This window comes from Petaurus breviceps, unplaced genomic scaffold, assembly GCF_028583685.1.
Source record: "Petaurus breviceps papuanus isolate PSGF00001 unplaced genomic scaffold, PetGlider_PUasm1.0 91133, whole genome shotgun sequence".
Lineage (NCBI taxonomy): Eukaryota > Metazoa > Chordata > Mammalia > Diprotodontia > Petauridae > Petaurus > Petaurus breviceps.
In genome coordinates, this window is record NW_027187419.1 from 10,320,818 (window position 1) to 10,339,078 (window position 18,261).

Sequence of the window (18,261 nt, forward strand, 5' to 3'; positions counted from 1 at the left end):
TATATTCTATGTGGCACAGGGGGATAGAGTGTGGGCCCTGGAAACAGGAGGACCCAAGTTCAAATTCAGCCTCATACGCTAGCTGTGTGATCCTGGGCAAGTCACTTGACTCTGCTTCAGTTCCTCATCTGTAAAATGAGCTAGAGAAGGAAAAATCAAACCACTCCAATATCTTTGCAGAGAAAGCCCTAAACGGGGTCACAAAGAGTCAGACACAACTGAAATGACTCAAAAAAATTTCGGAAGAATCATCCCCCATCTCTTTCAGAATTCAGACTCTGCCTTAGATCATACTACTGTAATGGGAATGTAAATTTTTAAGATCTTCCCTGTCCCTAGGCTAAAGTGCACCTGGAGCCTGGGGTGGGAGGCTTGTTTTTCAGTAGATACTTTTTGATTGGCCAGTAGGTCAATAAGGTTGTTACATTCTCTGAGCCAGGAGAAGGCTATATAAGCCCTGATGTGTAGCTTTGTTTTGGGGCTCACTTTGAGAAGTGTTCTGTGATTTGATCTGGATTCTGGGAAGCCATTGTTGAGAGACCCCCCCTCAGCTTTGAAAAACCCAGATGTTGAAACCCAGATGTTGATTTGGTACGGATGTAATGGTTGGACAGTTTGGAAATTGTCTACTTGATCTGTTTCTCTGTCTTGATAATTCTGTCTGTATACTCTGAAGTTTGGGGTGCTGACCTTCTTCCCCTGAATGAGGCAAACGATACATGTTTGACTGATTAAAGTAAGCTTGTTAACCCATTTTGAGTTGCTTTCCTCTATCAAAGCAGATCCAAGAACCTGTGTAAGCAGCCACCCTGAGGACGCTGGGATGCTTGCTGCTACAACTACCCTGGAAGAACAGACCCAAATCAATGTCTTATTTTAGGAATTACAGACTTTAGAGCTGAAAGGAATTTTAGAAATGATCTAGACTAATTTCCTTACTTTACTGAAGAGAAAACTGAAGCCCTGCTTGGTGAAGTGGGATTTTTGGGCAGGGGGCTTTAAATGTTCTTTGCCATCTTTAACATGAGTCTGGATGTGAAGGGAATCTATGGAATTAACAATGTAGATGTATGCCATCCACTTGATTCTATCACACCAACCTCCTAATCTTTGACAAGACTAAACTATATAAATATATTTATATAGCAGCTCTTTTTGTTGTAGCAAAGAAATTAATCAAGGAAAGGCTAAACAAATGATGGTATACGAATTGAGCTGTAAAGAAATTATGAAATTGGTGGTTTTAGAGAAGAAACTTAGGAAGATTTGTTTGAACTGATGGAATGAAGTGAACAGAACCAGAACAACGCTATAAAATTAAAAATAAACAAACTTAGTAAGACTTAAAAATTATGATCAATGGAATGACCAACATGATTACTGATGATGATTGAGGATGTTAACTCACATCCTAACAGAGGTCTGATAAACTCAAGGTGCAGAATGAAGCATCCATTTTGGTTAACAGTATGAATTTCTCTTGTTAGAATATGCTTATTGTTACAAGCATTGTGGTTTTCTTTTGGGGAGGGTTTGGAGCTAATGATAGTGCTGCTAAAACAAATTAGAAAAAGAAGATAATTTAAGCAAAAAAAGTACAGAAGAGAGGGGAGGTGGAGATAAGACAGCAGAATAAAGTCAGGGACTCACCTAAGCTCTCCCCTGAGCCCCTCCAAATTTCTTTTTAAAATAATGGTAAATAAATTCTAGACCAGCAGAACCCACAAAAAGACAAAGTGAAACAAATTTCTACTCCTAGACAACTTGGAAGGTGGGTAGGAAAGGTCTGTTGTCCAGGGTGAGAGAAGAGCACAGGCCAGTGCAGGCTATGACAGTAGACCAGGCCCCAGCAAGCCTGGCAAAGGTGTCAGGGCAACTGAATCGGTGGTAGCACTGGTGGTTTCCAGACCTCTCAGCACACAGACACCAAAGAAAACTAAGAAGGTTAACAGGAAAAGTCTGTCGCACCTGGGTATGAGGGGAACATAGTCCAGTGCTGGCTTGTGCCAGCACAGAGCCAAACACAGCAAACCAAGAATAAGCCTTAGGAGTGGCTGAATCAGCAGTGACAGTGGCTGCTTCCAGAGCTCTCGGCCCACAGATGGTAAAGGGGTCAAACAGCTGGTCAGAAAGAGATTATAGGGGTCTTTCTGCTAGCACTGAGGCAGGACTCTGTTGTTTTGCCCATACTTGGATCTGAGTGGTAGTCCCAGGGTGAGGGGGAACACTAGAACAGCAGAGCTTGTGACAGCAGTGGACGGGGAACCCTCCTCACACTTCCATGGAAAAAGAGTGCTTGTGGTCACTCACAGACCAGAGCACGGGCCAGGAGGGCCTGTAAACACCTATCCTTAGATCATATCACCTTGGAAGAACGGAAAACTTACAAGTTCCTACAATATATTTCAAAACAGCTGTTTAAAACTACTGAAGTTTGGGACAGTGTGCTCTCAACCCTGGAAGCAGAGCCCTACTTTAACAAAGATTTAAAAGTCAACTAACAGGCTGGGAAAATGGGCAAACAATGTAAAAAAAAAAACCCCAAAATCTCTATTGAAAGTTGCTACACTGACAAGGAAGATCAAAACACACACTTAGAAGAAGACAACGAAGTCAAAGCTCCTACATCCAAAGCCTCCAGGAAAAATAGGAATTCGTCTCAGGCCATGGAAGATGTCAAAAAGGATTCTGAAAATCAAGAGAGGTAGAGGAAAACTTGGGAAGAGAAATGAGAGTGATGTAAGAAAATGTGAAAAACGAGTAAACAGCTTGCTAAAAGACACACACACATACACATACACACACAAATAGTGAAGAAAATAACACCTTAAAAAAGAGACTAACCGAAATGACAAAAGAGGTACAAAAAAGTCAATGAGGAAAAGAATACCTTAAAAAGCAGAACTGGAGGGAGAAGATGAGATTACATTGATTTGAAATACTTAAAGTGGATACCAAAAGGCTTCAGTAAGGAAGACTACTAAGTGTGTTGTTGTGGGTGAGGATGCCATTGGTAAGACCTGCCTTCTGATTTCATATACAACAAACAAATTTCCATGTGAATATGTACTAATGGTATTTGACAACTATGTAATCATGGTTATGATTGGTGGAGAGTCATATACTCTTGAACTATTTGATATTGCAGGACAGGAAGATTATGATAGATTACAACCGCTCAGTTATCCATAGACAGATGTGTTTCTTGTCTGTTTTTCAGTGGTAACCCTATCCTCATTTGAAAATGTGAAAGAAAAGTGGGTACCAGAGATAACTCACCACTGTCCAAAGACTCCTTTCATGCTTGCTGAGACCCAAATTGATCTCAGAGATGACCCTTCTACTACTGAAAAACTTGCCAAGAACAAACAGAAGCCCATCCCTCCAGAGACTGCTGAAAAATTTGCCCGAGACCTTAAGACTGACAGATACGTGGAGTGTTCTGTGCTCACACAGAAAGGCCTAAAGAATGTATCTGATGAGGCAATACTGGCTGCTCTGGGAGCCTTCAGAACCAAAGGAGAGCTGCAGGCATTGCTGCTATGAACATCCCTCCAAAGTCCCCTCTGCAAAGCTGATGTCAGCATTATACTAAAAGCAATGTTAAATCAAACTAGAGAAATTAAAATTTGTTTTTGCAGCAATGAAAAAAAAAAGCAAAATTAGCCAAACTGAAAAGGAAGTCCAAAAGCTCACTGAAGAAAATAATTCCTTAAAAATTAGAATGGCGCAAATGGAAGTCAATAAATTATGAGAAATCAAGAAACAAAAGCAAAATGAAAAGAATGAACAAATAGAAGATAATGTGAAATATCTTACTGGAAAAACAAATGACCTGGAAAACAGATCCAGGTCATTTAAATTAAAAGGTCAATTAAAAATTACTGGATTAGCTGAGAGCCATGATAAAAGAAGAGCCTAGACATCGTATTTCAAGAAATTGTTAAGGAAAATTGCCCTGATAATCTAGAACTAGAGGGTAAAACAGAAAAGGAAAGAATCCACTAATCACCTCCTGAAAGAGATACCAAAATGAAAACTGCCAGGAATATTACAGTCAAATTACAGAGTTCCGAGGTCAAGGAGAAAATATTGCAAGCAGCCAAAAAAGAACCATCCAAGTATCATGGACTCACAGTCAGGCTAACACAAGATTTAGCAGATTCTATATTAAAGGATTGGAGGGTTTGGGATATGATACTGCAGAGGCAAAAGAGCTAGAATTATAACTGAAAATCACTCACCCAACAAAACTGAGTATAATCTTTCAGGGGAAAAAATGGACATTCGATGAGATAAGAGGCCTTTCAAGCATTCTTGATGAAAAGACCAGAGCTGAATAAAAAAAAAAAATCTGAGTTGAAAATACAAGACTCAAGAGATACATGAAAAGGTAGACAGGAAATGGAAATCATAAGAGACTTAATTAGTTTAAAATGTTTACATTCCTACATGGGAAGATGATATTTGTAACTCATAAAACCTTTCTCACTATGTCACTATTAGGGTAGTTAGAAGGAATATATATATATTAATATATATAATAATATATATATCTATTCCTTCTAACTACCCTAATAGTTAGAGAGACAGAGAGAGAGAGACAGAGAGACAGAGAGAGAGAGAGAGAGAGAGAGCACAGTTGTGAGTTGAATATGAAGGGATAATATCTAAAAAATAAAATTAAGGAAGAGAGGAATGTATTGGGAGAAAGAGAAATGGAGAGGTATAATGAGATAAATTGTCTCACATAAAAGAGGCAAGAGAAAGTTTTTACAGTGGAGGGAGGTGGGGGGGATGAGTGAACCTTGCTTTCATCAGAAATGCTCAAAGAGGGAATAACATACACATTCAAGTGGGTAGAGAAATCTACTTTACTTACCCTATAGGAAAAGAGGAAGACAGGAGGAGAAGGGAATAAGAGAAAGGGAGGTGGCAACAGAAGGGAGGACAGATTAGGGGATCAAGTAGTCAGAAACAAAACACTTTTGGAGGACGGAAAGTGTGAAAGGACAGAGAGAATAGAATAAATGGTGGGGGGATAGGATGGAGGTAAATGCTGTTTTTGGTAGTAACTGTAAGGAAAATTTTGAAGCAAGTTTCTCTGATAAAGGCCTCATTTCTTAAACATACGGAAAACTGAGTCAAGTTTATAAAAATAAGAGCCACTCCCCAACTCATAAATGATCAAAATATATGATCAGTTTTCATATGAAGTAATCAAAGCTATCTACAGCCATATGAAAGAGTAGTCTAACTCCCTATTGATTGGAGAAATGCAAATTAGAACAATTCTGGGGTACTACTCATACCTATTAGATTGGCTAACAGGACAGAAAAGGTAAATGACAAATGTTGGAGGGGATGTGGGAAAAATCAGAGTTTAATGCACTGTTGGAATTGTGAACTGATTCAACCACTCTGTAGAGCAATTTGGGACTATGTCCAAAGGGCTATAAAAACATGCATACCTTTGACATATCAAAACCACTACTAGATCTATATCCTAAAAGAGATAAAAAACAAAAAGGAAAAGGACTTATATGTACAAAAATATTTAGTTGCAGTTCTTTTCTGGGGGTAAAGAATAAGAAGTTGAGGGGCTGCCCATCAATTGGGGAATGGCTGAACAAGTTGTAGTATGTAATCACGATAGAATGCTATCGTACAATAAGAAATGAGTAGGATGCTCTCAGAAAAACCTGGAAAGACTTGCATGGGCTGACGTAAAGCGAAATGTACTGTGTACAAAGTAACAGCAATATTGTAAGATGATCAGCTGTGAATGACTTAGATTTTCATAGCAATAAAATGACCCAGGACAGCTTTGAAGGGCTTATGATGAAAAATGCTATCCATGCCCATACAAAGAACTGATAGTGTCTGAATATAGACTGGAGCATACTTTTTTCAACTTTCTTTTTCTTTTTTTTTTTGCTTTTTGGAAGGCAATTGGGGTTAAGTGACTTGCCCAAGGTCACACAGCTAGTTTTTGTGTTAAGGGTCTGAAGGCGGATCCAAACCCATGTCCTCCTGACTCCAGGGCTGATGTTCTATTCACTGTGCCACCTAGCTGCCCCTCAACTTTATTTTTCTTGAGTTTTTTTTTTTCTTGTTTATGTTTTCTTTCACAACATGACTATTACGGATATGTTTTGCATGACCATATAAGTATAACATATCTAATTGCTTGCCTTCTCAACTAGGGAGTGAGGGGTTGGATGGGGAGGAAGGGAAAGAATTTGGAACTCAATGTTTTAAAAATAAATGTTAAAAATTGCTTTTACATGTAACTGGGGGAAAATAAAATACTAACTTAAAAAAATTAAAGCACAGAAGAGGACAAATGGAAGTTCAGAAGGAAAGAGACAAGAAGGAAAGCTTTTAAAGTAACATGTTAAATTTATTACATACTCAAAAAATCATGTTCTATATAGCAGAAAATCAAGGTTTCACATATAATCTTTTTTCCATTTTTATTCCTTGGTGTGTATTAAATTAAGAACAAAAATATGCATTTTTTTTAAAAAGTGAAGGTTTAATTCTCTACACACCCATCAATCCCTTTTTAGTGATAAACTAACAAAAATAAAGAAGTATTGCACTGGGAGGCAGTCTCATTTGGCAGAATCAACCACTATAAATGATATGATTACAAACTGAAATCCTATACTAATCATTCTTAAAAAACTAAAATGTTTCTTTGGGAGAAATGTAGGACACTCCCATTTATATATATATCTTCTGAGAAAAGAGATCACAAAAACTAAATTACAAGTAATGACATGTCATGCATATATATTTTAAAAGATTGTACATGTTAGAATTATAAGCTAAAACTAGTATATAATTCCTTTTATGCAAATTCATTTAAATATACTCTTGCATATTTGTCCTATAATGTTTATAAGGTCCTTTTTACTTCTAATTAGTACAGTATATCAAATAGATAATTTACAACAACATATTTAACAAATGTTAATAAGGCAGCAAGCATATAATTCAGGCTTCAGAATCCTTATAATTATATAAACTTTTGCTGTGCTTGACATGAGGGGACCACCTCCTCCTTTTTAATTTTTTTTCTTACTAGATTGGGTTTCCCCATCTCGGCTAGGTTGGAAATTCAGGAGCTACTTACCATAGCCAGTCACACTCTGATCAGCAAGAGAGCTTTGACTTGCTCCATTTCCAACCTGGGAAAGTTTACCTCTTCTCAGCCAAACTCATGGCCTTCCACATAAATGCTGAGCTCCGTATAAATACCCAGTAGTCTTAGCCCTGTGCTACTCAGAGCTGCCAAGCTCCAGATATCTACCAGCCTCTGCCTCCCAAGTAGCAGGGTTTCAAGGTAAGTACCACTCTAACCCAGCTACCCCCTTCTCCTTTTTGAAGTAGTCTCTTCCTGTTTTATCTTCTTTACTAGTTCTTCCTCTTTCTACCCCTTTAATCTCTTCTCAGAGTTCTAACCTCAGTCTTGGTCTCTTCTTTCTACAGTGTCTCCCTTAATAACCTCAATCGACTCCTATGGCTTCAAATATAATTTCCATACACATGATCAACAAATCTTTATCTTTAGCCCCAAACTGAACTTCAGTCTCATATTTCCCATTGAATACTGGGCAAAAAATATATTAGTCAATAAATAAGTATTCATTAAGAACCTAGTATGGGCTAGGCACTATGCTAATGGTGATATAAATACAAAAACAAATCAGTTTCTGCACTTGAGGAGCTTACATTCTATAGGGAGAAACAACATGGACACACATAGGGACATATAAAATACATACAAAATAAGTACATGGCAATGGGAAAGGACATTGGCAGCTGGGGAATCAGGAAAGGCCTCATGTAGGATTGCTATGGGGGCTGAATTTGGAAGGCAACTAGGGATTCTAAGAGGTAGAGGGGAGGAGAAAGGGCATTCTAGGTATGGGGGAAAAGGCATGGAGACAGAAAATGAAATATCCTATGTGAGAAACAAGCAAGAAGGCTGGTCTGGCAGGATTGAAGACTCAAGTAACTTATTTCTTGACCCTCAGAAAATTAATATGTCCTAAATTCATCAGCTTTCCCTCCAAACCTACTCTCTCCTGATTTTTCTTATCTATTAATGCTACCAGAATATTCCCTACCACTGAGGTTCTAAACTCTGGCATCCTCTTTGATTCCTCCCTCTCACTAATTAGCCTTTCCCACATCCAGTCTACCATTAAGTACGGCTAGACCCATCTTTGTTTCTCTCATATCCATTCCTACCATTGCTCTGATTGCTATCCCTGTCTCTAATCTTGCCCTACTCCAATCCATCCCTCAGTGTTGCAGTCAGATTAATCTTCACATAATCAAAGAATATTAGTATTTTAAGGGACCTCAGAAGTTACCTAATCCATTCTACATCTAAACAATACATCCCCCAAGGTCACAAACAAGTGTCTCCCCCATGAGATTTATCTCCACTTCACCCTATATCTTGTTTGTACGGTTTGTTTGTAGATAGTGTCTCCCATTAGACCATGAGCTTCTTAATAAAGCCCTATCAAATTGACTCAGCAATTTAGCGTCCACTTGAAGACCTCTAATGATGGGGAGCTCTTTACCCCTACAAAAGCCACTCCACTTCTGAACAGCAATTAGTGTTAGTTTTCCTGATACTGGACTGAAATCTAGTACAATTCTGATCATATTATCACTGCTGAAAAACTTCAAAGATCCCCTATTTCCTACCAAATAGTCTGAACTATTTACCCTGGCATTTATTTAGGATCCTTTATGACTTGGTCTCAGTTCATCTTTCCTACTTTGTCTTTCAGGAGTCTAGATTATCCCTGTGTTCCTCTTTTCCCTTTTATACACACTAGATGTCTAAGCACCCTTCATTCACCCAATGTGCCTGAGACTGGATCAACCCCATTCCTCTTCTGTACAGAATTCACTTCCTTCCACATGCTTTGGTTCAGCTGCTGCTTCTCTCCAAGCCAGAGGACAAAGACTACATACTCGATGAAGTATTTTCCTCATGGTCAGGCTTGGCAGGAAGCATTTCTCTTCTTTTTGGGAACTTCCAGGGCAATTTCTCTATTATTACTATTGAACTAGTCTATTACTGCACTCTCATTTCCATAACTTTAGTGCATGTGATAACTCTGGTTAAGCAAGAACTGTTTTGCATTCATCTTTGTGAATTGCTAAGCACAATATTGGTACATAGTAGGTGGTCAGTAAATCTGAATAAATATGTGGAATTAAAGTGAACATTCCCAGTCTAGGTGATTGTTTTATTCTGACTTTTCATTTTTTCTTGGGTAAACTATACTTCTCTAACAAAAGAAAAGGATGGTAGGAGAAATGGGATGAAAAATATAAGAAAACTATATGAGAACTAAGAAAACCATAGTGTACAGTGCAGGAAGAAGGGTGAAGCTTCCTTGTGGGAGATCATGCTAATTGTCAAGCAAAATCATTTCAGCACAGAGTAAAGAAAAATCAGTTACAATAAAATCTTAGAGCTGAAAGACCATCTTGATCACTGACTATACCTCCTCATCTAAACATGATGAAACATGCCCCAAGGGGTGAAATTAATTTGACCAAAGTTACACAGTAAATTTGAGGCAGAGCCAAGATTCAAACCTAAATTTCCTAAATCCCTTTACAAAAGTGGTGTCAAATTCAAATATAAATATGGGCCACATGTTTACTTAGAGAACCACAAATTAACATTACCTATATTCTACTGTATTTTTGTTTATTTATATTTTATTTAGTTAAGCATTTCCCAATTACATTTTAATCTGGTTTCAGCTACATTCAGTAGTTTTGTGGTTGCGCACCTGTAGCAAGTTTGACAACTCTGCTTTAAACCAAGCTACCTTCTTCAATTAAGTCCTTTGACACTTAAGCTAACAAATAGAGAGGCACAAGGAACAGAAAGGTCAAGTGATGGAAGGGTAATGATCAGTGTGATAAGCAATCAATCATATGTGAATATAAAAGTACAGGAATAGTATATATATTGGTTGTTTGTCTTTATTTGCTCACTCCCATAACCAGAAATAGTGAAATTCTGCATCTAACTTAAACATGTTCCAATTTACAATATTCTTGGGTCTCTCGAGCTGTTAAAGTGACATAAATCTCTGAGGTAAGCCCCAAGGACTAGCATCTGTTTAGGTAAGTCCACACTAAAATACATAATCAGATTGAACGGAACCACTCAAAATAATGAAATTGATCTTATAGAAGCCAGGCAGAAGACAAGTTATTCAGATAAAGTAAGAAAGCTTGAAGCAACCTAATTCAGAAAGAAGGTCCTCACCAACCAGATGAATTACAATCAAATTAGCCCAAGCGATATCACCATGATTAATATATAACTTAAACTTATTCTCACCCAAACCTCACACGGGTTAGGCAAATAAGGGGGCTACAATGGTCATATGACAATAATTAAGACAATAAAGCTAACTGCCCTAGCAAATCATCTCCTAACTTATACCTCTTCAGTACTCCTGGCCTCTGGAGCCCCTCACTGCCTCTGATGGGAAAGGATTGAGTGTGGACATTGGAGAGCTCCTCCCTGATTCTCAACTTAAATACAGCAGTCATCTCATAATTTCCCACCTGGTTACAGGGCTAAATCATACCCCTAACTAGGCACTTCTCCACCCTTACCTTTTTCAGATTCTTTTTATGTGTTGTGTTCCCCTCTTAGACTGGGAGCTCCTTGAGGGTAGGGACTGTTCTTTTGCGGTTCTTTGTAACCCCAGTGCCTGGCATATAGCAGCCCTTTAATGTTTTTTAACTGACATTAACACCTCTCACCCTCCCACACATCCTTTTCATCATTCTTCAATAAATAAATTTTAAGTCACTGGTATGATTCAATTAATATGTGGATCCATAAAATTTGGTGTGACTTTTAATTTTCTAGACCAAGATAATTTACAAAAAGAATTTCTGTAATGGTTATATTAACTACCTAGCATTCTCAAAATTAATATAATTAACCTTTCTTTAAAAACACTGGTCAGAGTTTACAGAATTGCATTATGCTTCAGTTAATCTAAATATTTAGAAAGAACTCATTGATTTTATGAGTTTCCTTAACACACAGCACAGACTTTTTTTTAATCCAGGTTGTTCCCAAAAAGTACATTAAAGAATTCCCACTTGTGGTTTATTTAGGTAGTCATCCTTAAACACACCTTTTACTAATTCAAGTCTATTCAGAGATCAAGATAGGTAAAAAAACCTAGTTATCACCTATTTTCTCAGAAAAAGCACTGCAAACAGTTGAAGAACCACATTCGTTCAGGGCAGTATGTTATAGAACCTTAAATAGTAGTTAGAAAAGTTGCAAAGTCCTAGGTTCAGCTAACTTATTATGCCAACTGAGGACAAATCACTATATCTGTTCCCATCTTAACTGGAGTCAAAGACTGTTGAAAAGAGTATGAGCTCTGCTGTGGACATGCTGAGTTTGAGACAATGATAGGACACCTCATTTGAAATGTCCAAATGGCAACTGATGATGTGGGGTTGGAACTCTGAAGAAAGACTAGGACTGAAATAAATATGGGAAGCATCTACATAAGAGATAATAATTGAATCCTTGGGGGTTGATGAAAGAATATAGATCAAAACAAGAAAATATCTAGGAAGAGAAGGCAGCAACAGTGCTAAATGCCACAAAGAGTTCAAGAAGATGATAGCTGAAAAAAGGGCCGTTTTAATAGTATTTAAAAGATCACTGGTAACTTTGGAGGCTGTAGCTCAGTTGAATGATAAGGTGAAAAACCAGATGGCAAAGTATTTAGAAGAAAGGAAGAGGAGAGGAAATGGGAGGCATCTAGTGTATAGGGCTTTGTCAAGAATATTTAGAAATGGAGGAGATAATTGGGATATCTAGGGGAAAGATGTGGGCCACCTCATCTTCAGAGACTGAAGTGAAGCAGGAGATGGAGGAGATGATATCAGAGGGATATGAGAAGAGAAAGTTCTTAGAAGATGCTTTTTCTTTTGTTAGTAAAATATGAGGTAAGATCTTCAGCTGAGAGGAGAGCCAAGGTGTGAGAGGTCTGAGAAGGGGTTTGGAACAAGCAGTGTAGTGAGTGGGCTAAGAAATCAATGAAATATAGATATTCCTTGTGACTGGGGGCTCAGATGAAATCATCATAATTTTTCAAATGACCCAATAAGCAGGATTTCCTCCCGTTCAGTTCTGTTCAACAGCACAGGCAAGCATGAAGGAGATGATGGGAGGAGAGGTGCTTGTAATGGCACTGTGCTTCATACAAATGACAAGAACCCCTGTGTAGTAGAGTGATGCCTAAATGTTACTTTGCAAGGAGTTTTCTAAAATCATTTGGTCTGCAAAATTCTGCTTAGACTGTATTGGTTGTACCTATTCTCTCCCCACATTTCAATAAACAAATAAGTCTGTCTAAATTCATTTAGGAACCTTTACTGATTGCAAAAAGGAAGAGAGAAAGAAGGCAGAAAGGAACCCACCAAACTCTGGGATAGTCTATCATACTCCACAGTAAGAGATGAGAAAGGCAAATCAAGAAGCCGCAACATCACTGTGGTTCCATGCAAAGCCCTCTAGCTCTGGAGTCAAAGCCCACCTCTGCCACTTACTACCTCTATGGGCTCTGGAGAGTCACTGAACTCACATGGACCTCAGTTTCCTTATTTATGAAATGGGAAGGGAGTGGATTTGATGGCATCTCAAATTCCTTCAAGTTCTAGGTGTGTGTCTCTATGAGATCATCACATACATTCTAAACTGTCAGGTAAAGGAAATTTTCCTTGATTCTACTCTACTAGCTCCTCTGGCTTTGGCCTCATGTAATTTCCTATGTAACAGAAGTTAACTCTATCTCTGGTTTGATACATTTCATTCCTTCACATCCACTGTGGGACGCCAATGGAGTATTTCCAATTTAAAAATATTACGAATGAATTATGAATTACCATCAATTCCTTTGTACTCTTCTTAAATGTAAAAATCCAATTACACTCACATAATTTTACGAATGTTTATGTTAACAGAAGTAAAATAGGCAGATTAGACTCAACATGTAAGGAAATACTTAGGTAACTTGAAACCCCAAAGTAGCAACATGCTATGGTCTAAAAAGCAAGGGACTGTCAGGGTCAGCAAACTAAACTACTGCCCATGGCCAAATCTGTCTCACTGTCTTGTTTTTTAACAGACCCAGAACTAAGAAAAATTTAAAATGTAAAAACCATTCTTAGTTTGCCCACCATACAAAAACAAGTGGGCAAGGCCATAGTTTCCTGACTCCAATAATTTAGTGAAGATACCTGCCCTAAAATCTTGGCACTGACATTTATTATCTATGTAAGCACAAGCAAGTCACTTAACCTTTTTTTTTTTTTTTTTTGCTTTTTGGAGGGCAATTGGGGTTAAGTGACTTGCCCAAGGTCACATGGCTAGTTTTTGTGTTAAGTGTCTGAGGCCAGATTTGAACTCAGGTTCTCCTGACTCCAGGGCCAGTGCTCTATTCACTGCTCTACCTAGCCACCCCCAATCACTTCAACTTTTAAGGACTCAATTTCTTCATCTGTAAAACAGGGACAATAGTTGCACGACCTACATCACAAAAATCTGTGGTAAGGATTAAATGAGATAATGTATTTGAACCTCTGAAGTACTATAAATCAAAGCTATCACCATTATTTTTAACTCTTTTTCTGAGGATGGAAATTGCAGAACTAGGATGACCCACAATCCTAAAATCCTTTATTCAAAAGTTACTCCTCTGAAATCTTTAAGCAAGAAAGTTTCAAAAATGATCATGAAAAAACAACACATATGTTTATAACAATCATGCAGAGCCAGAAGGTCTGAAGTTTCACATTTTGTTAGGAAACCTCTAATTATAAATCTAATTTCTATTCCAAGAGAAAAGTGAAGCATCTAATCAAGTCAGGAGAAAAAAAGTTACTCCTGTCACCACACCTTTGGTTCCTGGCCAAATATATATATGGCTCTGTGCGTGTGTGTGTCTGTAATTTTAACATACCAATGAACTCTTTTTAATATACCAATACAAACTGTGCTGCATGATCAATGGAAACATAAAAAATCTCATTTCATCTTTAGCTAGGAAAAAGTAATCTCACTGGTTTCCTTTTCTATCTCCCCTTCCCCCCGTGAATACAAAATCACAGCTATCCTGATATATTTTGAAAAGAATGCAACTATTTCTGTTTTTAAAGTATAGAAACATTCCATTTTATTATATTTAAGTACTAGGAAACCTACCTTACTGTTACAAAGAGTTGTCGCAGTTGTTCTTATTCCTCATTTTCAAGTAAAAAAAGTCTAAGCTTTCTATTCTAGAAAGCATTTATGAAGGATTTCATTTTGTAGCTTGGGCTGACAGGTCTAATTTCATATGGAAAACAATCAATCTTATGGATTTTAAGATTTCATTACTAAAGATAAATTTTATCATAATATACTTAATAAACTATAGGCATATTTAAATTATTAGTTCCCATTGAATCAGGGGACCCATATCCTGAATATGGTGACCGAATTTTACCATAGTAAATACATCTGGAAGAGTGTTAATTATTCTTAGAATATTATAATTAAAAATTAATGAAAGGAAAAAAGCTTTTTTAATCAGTTAAATTTTTACTTAATTCTAAGGATGGTTAATTTTCCCCTTGGAGATGGATATCTTACATGTGTGTGTCTCTGTGTGTATGCTTACATATACAACTTAAATATATATTTATATTAAATTTTCACCATCTAAAGATGGTAAAGAATGCAAATATACTGGGATAGTCTAGTAACATACTGCCACTATTGTAAGCACATTACCTTTCTGTTATTTCACAATTCATGTACCTCTTATGGCAGCTAGGTGGTACTATATTCAAGTAAGCTCCTAAACAGCTCATTAAACCTGTTGGTCTAAGATCTGTTCCGTCAAGCAGTATGAACCTTCAATTGAAACAACAGTAGAGGCTCCCATTTCAATGAGCTTGTACAATTTTTTAGCTCTGAACAGAGAAGCAGGCAAATGCTCAAATGCACAGCTAATATAACAACCACTAATAGAAATAAGTTAACATTAGAAAACAGGGGCTTTTCTTTGTATTCTATCTGAGAGGAGTGCTTTAAAAAACAAAGGCTTTTTAGGGCTCAACTTCAGGATATGCAAACCGGTATTGTTATTATATTCCTTGGAAAATCCACAACTCCCAATTTTTTTAAGCATAAATCTGGAAAACATTAAGGAAAAAAATACTCCAGCAGATTTCAGCTGCTATAAGAAAAAAAAAGAAATATGTTCTTTAGTTTAACTAAGACCAGGAGTAAGGTTATATTATATTAGGGCCAACCTAACATGAGAAGTGACTTAAAATTAGCACAGCTTGGTTATATCTCAGTCCCATTCCTGTCTGGGAAAAGAGAAGCACCAATTTCAACAGATTATAGGACCATAGTTTGTGAATGAGAAGAAATATTAGATCACTTAGCATTTTACAGTTAAGGAAATGAAGTTACTTGTCCAGAGTCACATAGCTAATAAGTGACAGTGTCAGATTTGCCCCAGCCACATAAGTGTCAGAAGTGAGATCGAAATCAAAGTCTTTTCTGACTAAAAGTTCAACACTCTTTTCATGACACTTTATTGCCCAAAACTTACTACCTAGCATTTTGTTTCAAGAAGGCAGATTAAATTCCAATTGGCCCTAAAGTATACCTTATTATCCCTTTGTAATGGCTCAAATGTTGTCAAAATAAGTTATTCTTTTAAAGTGATGACTTTTAAAAATCCACAAAAAAAATCTAAAATATGAAGTTTAGTAGTATGAAAGGGAAAAAAAGACACCACTTAATTTAATCAATCAGAGTTGAATCAGGGGACTGGACTAATAGAGTCAAGTCTTAGGAAGCAGGCTCCCAGGACATCCATGTGGATTCCCTGCTAATGCTACCAAGACTTACATACTCAAAGATTTAAATTGGATATAAGGTCCCTTCGAGCCTTAAGATTTATGAACACTTTACTATTTAACTGGGGAATAAAGAGTAAAATTATTTGAGATGAAGAGAATGTAAGAACCTTGAGGGCAGGGTTTGCTTTGTTTTTATATCTTTAGTCCCAAGCACCGTACATTGTACAGGAGGAGCATAATATTTGCTGACTTGAAATCAGTTTTATTATTTGGGTTGGTGAGAGTAATAGATCTTCATGTTAGAAAATATTTTCCCGCTTAACATTACTTATTTTTTCCTTTTCATGTCATAGCTAAATTAATTTCAACATATTCCATGCCCATGATCCTTATGTTATGTAAGCACTTTTTCATCTAAGTTAAAACAGGAACAATAAAACCTAATTTTTTTACAAAATGGTACAAATTCATTATATGTTTGAAGTCTTTTGTTGTGTGTTTGTCCTTTGTTCTCGAAGAAGACCATGATATCAGGAAAATGATGACATGACTTGCAGTCGACTTGGATTTGAGTGAGGGAGGGCTGTGCAAGGTCACCAGCCTCACTTTCACCTCCAGAGTCATCTGGCTGTACTAAACTTACAAAACTATCCAATTTTTTTTAAATTAACAGGTAGCTACATAAGACAATGGGGCCATTATAATTCAGAAAGTTATGGCTGGTTTCAAAGCAAAGGAAAGAATTCCTCATCTAGTGGGAGGCTGAGGGTATAAGTTTGGAATGGAAGCTCTCAGATAAAGTAACCACAGCTACTCTCAGCTTTCGAGGTCCATAATAAAAAAAGCCATAATTAAAAAAAAATTGTGGTGTTTTCCAAAATAAAGATATACTAAAATGAAATGGAACATTAGAAATGAGAACTTAATACTGTTCTTCATTTAACTGTGCCTTTTATCTCTAAAAAAAGTACTCAACAAGTAAAATCTAGTTTTTAGATTATGCCATAGTTGCTTTTACAACCAAACCACTTTGGTGATAAATTTTTAACGGCTAAATTTGAGGGCCCTTTGAGCTTGACAAAATCTCTCTCGATTCTGGGCCTTTTCAAGGGCTATTCCCCCAAACCAAGAATGTTCTCTCTTTTTTCCAGGTTTCTATGGATTCATTTAAGTCTCAGCTAAAATCCCACCTTCTACAGGAAGCCTTTCCCAATTCCTCTTAATTCTAGGGCCTTCCCTCTGTTGATTATCTCCTACTTGTCCTCTATATAGCTTTTCTCTCCATGGGAATTGACATGTTGTCTCCCCTACTAGGGGGAGAGCTCCCTGAGAGCAGGCACTATTTTTTACTTTTCTTTGTCTCCCTATCACTTATCAAAGTGCCAGGCCCGCAGTGGGTGTTTAATAAATGTTTACTGACTGACAAATGACTCTCCTTATCCAACTCCTACCCTGATTGAAAGATGGGATATTCCTCACAATCAAGGCCAGAAGCACAGAGTAATATAAGGAATAAAAATGAAAGCCAAGAAAAGACACAGATTGATATCACAGAATAAAGATAGCATCTGCCCACATTATTGTGAATAAGAAATTAGTGAGATTAACTGAGGACAGGGAACACAAAGAAATTTTATCATCTACCTCGGCAAACAAGACATAAGGGCTATAAAAACACAAGGTATTAGTGACAGGAAAACAACGATATCTCACTTAACTGGAGGCCATACATCTAAAAATTTCCACATAATAAAACCCTAGGAAATAAGCAAAAAACGGTCTTTAAGTTGTCAAAATAGATGTAAAAGAATTTATCCCTCAAAGGCTCATGCATCACATTTGTAGGAATCTCACAGACCCTTAACATAGAGCCTGCCTGTTCTTATTAGACACCTAATGTTATGTTAGATTATCTGTTTTCCCAACCTACGTGCAGCAAAGCAGAAAGGAATCACACAAGGTACATGCACACACACACACACACACACACACACATATACTTTACAACAATGATGACAAAGAAAAACTATAAAAAAGAAAAAAAAAGCGTGGTAATATGGGACCATTTCATATATTTCAGCATATCTTAGCAATTACTGGGAATATTGCTGTACCACAGCACAAAATAATAATTGAAACTGGGATGGACAGCCCAATAAAGAAACTAAGGGGAAAGCTGGATGGGTTCACTGTCCATAAATATTTAAGATGTTATTAACTGGAAGATAGATTTAGATGTGTTCTTGAGCCTAAAGAAAAGAACTAGGACCAAAGTTGGGAATTGGAGGTGGGGAGAAGGGGGAAGAA

General features: G+C 37.2%; 1 protein-coding gene and 1 pseudogene across 1 annotated transcript in view; one reads left to right on the forward strand and one right to left on the reverse strand.

Moving 5' to 3' along the window:
- ZC3H12C (zinc finger CCCH-type containing 12C) overlaps positions 1–18,261 on the reverse strand; it is a 96,387-nt gene that overhangs the window by 63,695 nt on the left and 14,431 nt on the right. The window lies entirely within an intron of this gene.
- Positions 2,947–3,546, forward strand: LOC138154833 (cell division control protein 42 homolog pseudogene; annotated as a pseudogene).